The 9,647-nt window shown below is 37.6% G+C and overlaps 1 protein-coding gene across 1 annotated transcript in view; it reads left to right on the top strand.

Annotated features, from left to right (window-relative positions):
* Nucleotides 1–492: 492 nt before the first annotated feature.
* Nucleotides 493–9,647, top strand: part of zld (zelda) — a 30,420-nt gene continuing 21,265 nt past the window's right edge. Inside the window, exon 1 of the mRNA XM_069844327.1 lies at nt 493–628. The gene's annotated coding sequence lies outside the window, so the exon portion shown is untranslated. The remainder of the gene's footprint in view (nt 629–9,647) is intronic.

Raw genomic sequence — 9,647 nt, 5'->3', positions numbered from 1 at the left:
ACCATTATACCTGCGTTCAAAGAAAGTACAGTAACCGTTACAGAATAGAGGACTAACCATTTGGTTGCGATATTTCATGATATTCGTTGTAATAAAAGCCTCCAGACTTAACAGCAAGATACTGTAATTGCGCGCTAAGATAAACCTTGGACCATAAGGAAGGCCAATCAGTTCTCCGGAAGAAGAAAGTGTTAAATGAGAAGCCCTCGTGCTGGTCCAGAAACCGGAGCATGGGAACAATACAGAACAATTCCTGAGATGTCACGAAAGAGGTCTTCTGGCTGTACCAAGTCTAAAGGGGTGCTTGGGGTGAAGGGGGGACAGAGGCGCCGTCGTGGTCCTCTCGGTTTGGCAGGAGGGTTGCGAGGGGCGGAAGGAGAGGGGTTGGACCTATGGCGGGGCGAGCGGGGTGTGGGGGCCAGATCTTTGGTGATGACTGGTTGGCTGGCAGGGAAGGAAAACGAAGCTTTTGGTTGGCGAAGTCGCTGCATGCAGTGGGGACCGTCTTGGCCGCACAAGCCGCCCGGACTCCAGTGAGCGAGGCACCACCACGTGTTGCGAGTGTAGTGAGACAATGCCCGTGTTATGATTGTTGTCAGCGACACCCGCGGAGACCGGCGCAACTAACGTAAGTACCACCAACGTGTGTTTCCATGACTACCTGTGAAAGTGTTGATACAATAATTTTTTCCGTGATTTTCCTTAAACTTACGTGAAAAGTGCTAGCAGTTTCATAAAATGAGGCTGTAATTTGGAAGTCCGTGGTTCGGTTCTATTTGTTTCTGTGGTGGAGGTTTATACTGTTTTCGTATTTGTGACATTTCGATCTCCGTTACAACAGTTGGCGTTCTGAGTTTTTCACGGTTATTTTGTTAACAGTTTTTCACGGTTATTTTGTTAAGGCATTTATCAAATATTCTGAAGGGTTATGTTCGGTGTAATAATGCAGTGGTTTGTGCGGCAACTGATGCATGAAAGGCGGTTTCTTCCAATATTATGCTACAAGAGCAAATACATACTGAATTAACAATACTTAACGGGGGGGGGGATTTCAGTACACGGATTCCTCACTGACAATTGTATCTTAAAATACTAAAAATAGCAGATTTATCTGCGTTTGTCAAATGAGCATCATCATACTTACGAAAAGGCACTTTTCAGTGCCAATAATTTATTCCAAGGTTGGAATTTTGAAGAGGGAAAGGAAGGAATCCGTGTTCTGAAAGTTATCTCTTTACAGTTACCGGCCTATTCATTTTGCTATATTTTCTCAACTAGCGCTTAATAAACTTACTAACATAAGAAAACGTAATTAATGTGGCCCGGTTTCTTTTGACAATGCGTCGTATTATAGTTTTTTTATTTTAGTAGGTTATTTTACGACGCTTTATCAACAGCTTAGGTTATTTAGCGTCTGAATGAGATGAAGGTGATAATGCCGGTGAAATGAGTCCGGGGTCCAGCACCGAAAGTTACCCAGCATTTGCTCATATTGGGTTGAGGGAAAACCCCGGGAAAAACCTCAACCAAGTAACTTCCCCGACCGGGAATCGAACCCGGGCCACCTGGTTTCGCGGCCAGACGCGCTAACCGTTACTCCACAGGTGTAGACCGTATTATAGTTACAGTGGCAGAACACTTAGGCCTACTTGCTTATTTATAATTTGAATCAATACGTGGATATATACACAGTCGTAGACTTGAGTTCAGGTTATTGCATGTTTATCTGTTATTAGCCAGTGCAATGCCTCTGTCTTGACTTGGATGGAAATGTCTAAACACAATAAAATGGAATGCATATGTTTGTATGGCAATGATACGTGCAGCAATTAGATAAATGTCATCAGATGTATACAGATAGGTAATATGCACTAATCCCACGCAATGACATTGTCATCCTTCTGTATATTTTGAAGGATTTCTTGTTCGGTATGCATAATGCCCTTCTTAAGGTGTAGCGGAGATGCTGCAAGCATGGGTATTCCGTTGTGCATTGCTCTCGTATTCGTAGCATTGTGTGTGGATCGATTACTCGAAGCGCCGAGGCCCCTTAAATTCTGAGCTGCGACGACCAAAATGTTGCCATAATATTCTGCCTTTGTTTGTAATTATTCCTCTGCGGTACACTGGGTTTTGTTGTAGTCGAATCTATGCAGACCCGGGCTCGATCACAGTGCAAGGAAGCTTTGTTCCTTGTCGCTGCATTAGTTACGGTAACAGTCTCCTTCACTTTTAGCTCAATGTTAGCATAACAGCGCACTCAGATTCGATTTCCTCTAGAGAAGTAGTCAGCTTCCAGTCATTGGGATGGGATGTGTATCTTGTTTCTTCCATGTTTTGAGCAATAGTTTGCGCCAACTGACCAAATGCCAAGGAAAATTCCAATGTTCATAATTGTAACAAGCGAGAGTGGAATGGACCAGAAGTACCAGACCTTTAAGCTACATCACAATCCGGGAACTAACTTTGAATTCGTTTCGTGGTATTAACACACAATCCACACGATTTATTAGGACTGCGATGAATATGGCTTCGTACGTAACTTTATCATAGCTGTGGTGTAACTAAAAATTGTGTTCCGCTTATAATCGGTATTTTGTAGAGTCGAGAACCGTATTGAATTCACTTTGTATCAAGGGAGAAACAGCAGTTGGAAGGGGTAACCGTAAGTTATAAAGTAAAATTAATATATTAAAAATAGAGATAAATTTCAAAACACGGATACCTTCCTTTCCCTCTTAATTCAAAATTCCAATCTTGTGCAAACAAAATATATTATTCGCACTGAGAATTTTCTTTTCGTAAGCATGATCGTGCGCATTCGTTTTTTGTATTTCAAAATAATTGAGTAGCTTAATTCAAAGGCGGACATCTGACCTTCAGATGAAATTTAGATAATGTGGATTCTTATACATTTTCTCATTCTTTTTTCAATTATGGTGAAACTATATACAAACTCTAACACTACATTTATAAAAATAAATTGTTTTAAAATACTACAAAGAACACTGAAACAAAAAAGTGCCTCTAGATGAAAACTATGGAGACGACAGATGTCCGTCTTTGATATTAAACTACTCAATTGTCAGTTAAAATATATTGTTAAATAAGTGGACTATATTTTCAGTTACCTGAGAACAATACTTTGAAATGTACTGTCGGAACAGCTAAACAGCTATAGTGATCCACATGTGTACTTTCTACAAATTTGATCCACGGTAAAATACTAATTTTTAATCGATTTATTTTAGTCCCGGAAAATATTCGTTTATTTTTACGAACACACTATAGTCTCTATTCACTGATTTCTATTATACCGTGGATCATTATAGCTTAGCCGTACTGCCTGCGCTCTATAAGATATTATTTTGCTGCACTCTGAAGTACAATGTAAGACCATAATAATCTGAAAGTAGACGATATGTTGAATTGATAATTTAGCATATGAATCGCGTACCGATTTTTTAGACAATGATTTGGTAGCAGTTAATTATATCTGGAGGTGATTATTTTTCCGTAAAGGAATTTTCTTTCGGACTATTCCTTCAAATCATAGTGTCTTGGGAAAACAGCGAAAACTCTTAGTGAATAGTCGATTTGGTAGGACGAACTGCTTACAGGTTGTACTGTTTTCAGATAAATGAAAGGGATGGGATGAAAGCAAATGTCTATGTTGTTGTTTAGTCAACTGTTCGTCACGGAATTCCCGCAAGCTAGATCACTCTGCTGCAATCGAACGTCGTATTACCTCGGTGGCCGCGACTCTCGCATGTTGCACACTCGTTACCCACTGAGCAATAAGTGAAGGACGGGAGGTCACGCGAACAAAACAATGGAGCGGCTCACTGTCGGGCGGTGCTCGAGACGCTGGCTTCGGCAAATGTCGCGCGCAGTTTGAAACGCGATCTAAAGATACTGCAACCGCTTACTCTTCACGCTTTTCAAAGTCGCGTTGTTACTTTATTTTACGTATGTAAAGCGTTATTAGAGACTCATCTTGTTAAACATAATAGAAGCTGTAAAATAAAGGGAATATTTCTGTATACGGTTACCTCATTGACAATAATTAGGCATCTTAAAATATTAAAAAGAACAGATTTGTCTGTTTGTCGAGTGAGCATCATCATGCTTACGAAAAGGCACGGGAAAATTTTAGAACACGGATTGCACCTACCAAATTATGTCTTAAAATACTAAAAAGAGCAGATTTGTCTGCGTTTGTCGAATGCGCATCATTATATTTACGAAAAGGCACTTTTCAATGCCAATAATTTATTTTGTGTGCACAAGATTGGAATTTTGAAGTAAGAGGGAAAGGGTGCAATCCATGTTCTGGAGTTTATCCAAAGGCACTTTTCATTGACAATAATTTATTTTGTGGGCACAAGTTTGGAATTTTGGAGGAAAAGGGAAAGGAAGGAAATTTATCCCCCCCCCCCCATCCTGAGCAAGATTAATCCAGTCTCTATCATCATATCCCATCTCCCTCAATCCATTTTAATATTATCCTCCCATCTACGTCTCGGCCTCCCCAAAGGTATTTTTCTCCTCCAACCTCCCAACTAACACTATATGTATTTCTGGATTCACCCATACATGCCCTGCTCATCTCAAACGTCTGGATTTAATGTTCCTAATTATATCCGATACGTAGCTAGTCAGCGATGTATGCAGTGAAGGGAGAAAGGAACTAGCCACCCTACTCCATTATCTCCTGGCCTAGTTGCCTCATGAATGTTGCCTTGATGGTATCACTTGTGGGGTCCAGACCTGTCTTCGGACAGTTGACTAAACAACAGCAATTATGTCAGGTGAAGAATGCAATGCGTGCAGTTCTGCATTGTGTAACTTTCTCCATTCTCCTATAACTTCATCCCTCTTACCCCCAGTTATTTTCCTAAGCACCTTATTCTCACCTTAGCCGCTATTCCTCTCTCAAAGTGAGAATCCAAGTTTTACAACTATACAGAACAACCGGTACTATAACTTTTTATAAATTCTAACTTTCAGTTTTTGAGAGCAGACTTGAAGACAAAAGCTCTTCAACTGAATAATAACACGCATTTCCCATATTTATTCTGCGTTTAATTTCCTCGCGAATATCATTTGTTTACTGTTGCTCCAAGATATTTGAATTTTTCCACCTTTTCAAACGATAAATTTTCAGTTATATTTTCATTTCGTACAATATTCTGGTCACGAGACATAACCATATGCTGTACGTTTCAGTGAGACACATTTTAGTTAATCGAACTAGTTTCTTGGGAATACCAAATTCAATAAGAACGTTATATGAAACTTCTCTTAATTGAGTCGTATGCATTTTTGAAACCTATGAATTACTGATGTACTATGTAATCCCATTTTTTCTTCAGTATCTATAGAATAGAAAAAAACTGATCGATAGTCAATATATTACGCCTAAAGCCACATTGGTGATCTCCAATAATTTCATCTACGTATGAAGTTAATCTTCTCAAAAGAATATTGGACAATTTTGTACGATGTCAACAAAAGTGACATCGGTACCATACTGCACAGTACCGTATCGGAAACCCGCACTACTATCAAAACTTCATCCCATATTTCTTTTAACTGTTGTATTAAAGTGAAGGTGGGGAGAGTTTGTGGCATGAGAATGAGAACGTCCAGGCTGGACATCGAGCCCTGATCATTGGGATGGAAAACCAGCAAGCTAGCGGTGAGCTACAGACGCGGCTATTTGTCAACCGCACATACACTAATTGAGGAAGTGCGAGAGTTTGGTCGCATTGCATGATCGCTGCGTGTTTGAACACATACGAAATGTATTTACAGATTTCTAGTAAACAGCTGATAAACGCGATTGTAACGCCAGACATAAGCAGTGAGAGAATTTTTCTCCGGTTTTCCAAACAATTTGTAATGTTGTTTTCACTGATAATATTGCAGTGGTTTCCAAAGCATGGAAACCGCCATTCCTAGAGGCACAAAAGTCTTCAAGACAGGTGTGACATTGTACAAAAATAGACTTTATAACTCTGGTGAACGTTATGTATTAATTTTACATTCATTTAGTACTTGGAATTCAGATAGGAATATGTAGAAATCGGAACATTACTATATATAATGTAAAAAAAAATTAATTATATATTTCTTGAATGTCATAAATATCTGAAGTTTCTTTTCTTTAACTCAAAAGGCCACATGGAATCATGTACTCATAGTTCATATAAGAACGATTTTTGTTTAGTTTCAGTAAATAATTAATTTGGGAAATTGCGATATTAAATTCCAAACGTTTTCGCCTGAAATATTTTTGTTGCGTAGAATTTTGAATGAATTTGTCTATATTGTCAATTAGGAAAGAAAATAACTTCATACAGCTATAACATTGACACGTCCGAGTTTTTTTCAATTATCGATACACAGAATTGTGACAGATGCACCAAGAAATACATTTAGATTTTATCATAAATTTAAATGATTTGTGATAGTAAATTTGGCGCAAATTTTCGCGAAAATCAGCCGTTCCTGCGAAAAGTCTTTATTCTATCATAATAACAAAAAAGAGATTGTTTAAATTATTTATTATTTATATAATATATTAGTTTTGAAGACGTTAACTACAAAAGAATAGAGAGAAATTATTTTGGAATTTTATTACGCTCTTCAATGGCCTACAGGATCATGAATGACTGGGTTATTTTATAAAACTGAGTTAAGTAGAATTAAGGGTGATTTACAAAGGGTGATGCTGCTATTATTATTATTATTATTATTATTATTATTATTATTATTATTATTATTATTATTATTATTATGCCTATTTCTGCTTTTCGTTCTTCATTGCACTCATTTCATTGCCGCCAATTTATTCACACATTTAAATACAATCCTCGTATTTATATTTTGGTATAAATGATAAAATGTACTTAAGCATGTGTGAGTTAACAAAACAAATATAAAATACAAGAGGAATATGAAAGTAACTGAATTAATAAAACTAAGAAAGTGGACTTGATCCTAGGACCCCACACTAACTGGTCTATAATACGAGTATTAGCCAATTGACCCACCAACTGATGACTACAGATTCAGAAAAAGAATTCAGTTGGCTCAAATTGTTTCCTGGCCTGTACAAACATATAGGCTACTGTATTTATATTGGTGAAATGTTGGATAGAGAGTCGAGATTTTGATAAGGGGTTGGAAATAGTCAACGTGTGGCCGTGAGAGATTTGGTAGGCAATACTGAACAAGATACAGAGCGTTCCAGCAATAAGTACCGGTTTATTCTTCGGCCGCAACCGGGCCCTTAAACTCACGGCACTTCACCGAATTAAATCTTACATGCATATTTACTAACCATAATATGTTGTATTTAACATTATTTATTTAATCATTTCTTGTTATTATTGTGTGATTCTCTTGAACATTATTTATCCTTTCAACTGCCTAATGCACAATATGCTCTGTCTTTATGGCAGCTTGTTAATACAGGGAGCTGTTATCGTTTAGATAAATAAATAAATGTTATATTAATTACAGAATTTTGTACTCACACCTATGACAGCAGCTGCTGGAAGTGTTGACCATTTTGCGCTATACAAAGTTCACATTGCCGTAAAAAAGACTGTTTTTAGTGATACTCATAAAAAACAGGGTGTATGCAAATAATCCTCGCACAATTGAACAACTGAAAGATAACATACATGACGCAATTAGACAAATCAGTGCAGTAGAGTTCATGAATGCGATCGGCTCTTTGAACTCTGTATAGTGCAAAATGGTCAACACTTCCAGCAGCTACTGTCGTGAGGGTGAGTACAAAATCCTGTAATTAATGTAACATAATAATTAATGTTAAATACAACATTATGGTTAGTAAGTATGCATGTAAGTTTTAATTCGGTGAAGCGCGGTGAGATAAAGGGCCCGGTTGCCGGCGATCGCTCAAGCACCGTGCCACCCAGCGGCCCAAGAATAAACCGGTACTTACCGCTGGAACGCTTTGTTATACTGAAATAAGAAATTAAAACTTTTGAAGCATAGAACTATTTGATTTAACTAAATGAGAATGAAAACACTACCAAAAGCAACAATGAACTTAAATTATAAAAGGCGAAAGACAATTGGTCGTCCGAGGAAAATAATTTTTGAGTCGACAAACAAGTTATTGAGTCCAAACCACGGTAATCTTGAATTTACAAATGATAACACCACTGCTAACAAGTTGTGTGGCAAAAATATAAAGCTTTATGAATTTTTTTTATTAACGAAGAATTCAAATGTGCCTCTTAATCAATAGTAAGCTATCGGCATAGCTCAGTCGGCTAAGGCGTATAACTACCGACCCCGAGTTGCTGCGAGTTCACCCCGGGTTCGATTCCCACTTAGGCTGATTATCTGGTTGGGTTTCTTCGAGGTTTTCCCCAACCGTAATGTAAATGCCAGGTAATCTATGGCGAATCCTCGGCATCATATCGTCAAATATAATCTCCTTATCACCAATCTCATCAACGCTAAATAACAGAGTAGTTGATTCAGCGTCGTTAAATAACCAACTAAAAAGAAAGGAGTAATAGGCTATATTCTCAGAGGAGAAGCCCTGACTATATCACTTTTAGTAAATTGCAAAAACCAAGGAATTAAGTTGATAGAAAACGGGATATGTATCATATGAGTGAGAATTCAGTATTGATTATAGAAATAAGTTTCTTTGTCACAACACGCAACTCAGTGACACTCTATTTAAACGTACCATGAGTGTCCTTTCTGGTAAAAGTTACGTGGATGTCATGTATTTTGCTCTTTTATAGTGTCGAGATAAAAAAAAAGTGTCAGGTCTATCTTCCTGCTACCTATAACATTGTGTATGTATATGTTTTGTATTGTAGGCTACAGGGCATTAGGCTTCCATTAGAACCTAAATTAAGAGTGTAAAATATGGACGTAAGAGATGAATTTTTAAGGGGTCATGGACATTAAACCTTCGTAGAGGAATTAAAACCAGAGGGTTCCTGTTTCAGATCGAAAAATAAAACGTTTTATATTGTAATTGATCTAATTTACAATACAAATACAAGATACAAATTTAAGTGGCCATGCTGTTTGTTATAGAGAACTTATCTAATAAACAAAAAGACACAAACAATTTTCATAAGGCCTTAGTAACGTCAGTTCATTTACAATGATAGAACAGGAAATACAGTAGAACGTAACCCAGTTATACGTCGTCAAAAGCCTTCACTTCACGCCTACTTACATATCAACGCAGTTTCTTTCTCGACATGAAAAATTTGGAACTTCAACAGATTTAACATACCAACAGACGTCGACGGTACTTGTTCCAACCGCGAAGATCTTCACGGTGGGAAATACCTTCTGTTTGATTGTCGAATTATTGAAGTAAAGAGACGTTGAACTAAAAATACATCTTCTGGACTGTAAAACCGAGTACAGCACTCCACTATGTAAAGTGTTCCAGAAACCTTGTTCCTACAGAGAATGTATATATATAAATTTGTTAAAGTATATCTGTAAAAGATCGTAGAGCTTTCTTTGACTATTATTTGTGTACATATAATAAGTATTACTCGATCGAGGCCAATGGAGTCCTGCAGCCCGGAGCGCCACTTGTACTGTACTTCTGCTTTCGTATAGCG

The sequence above is a fragment of the Periplaneta americana genome, chromosome 13, assembly GCF_040183065.1.
Source record: "Periplaneta americana isolate PAMFEO1 chromosome 13, P.americana_PAMFEO1_priV1, whole genome shotgun sequence".
NCBI classification, from domain to species: domain Eukaryota; kingdom Metazoa; phylum Arthropoda; class Insecta; order Blattodea; family Blattidae; genus Periplaneta; species Periplaneta americana.
Note: the sequence above shows the minus strand (reverse complement) of the source record. Positions and strands in the feature narration are given on the sequence as shown.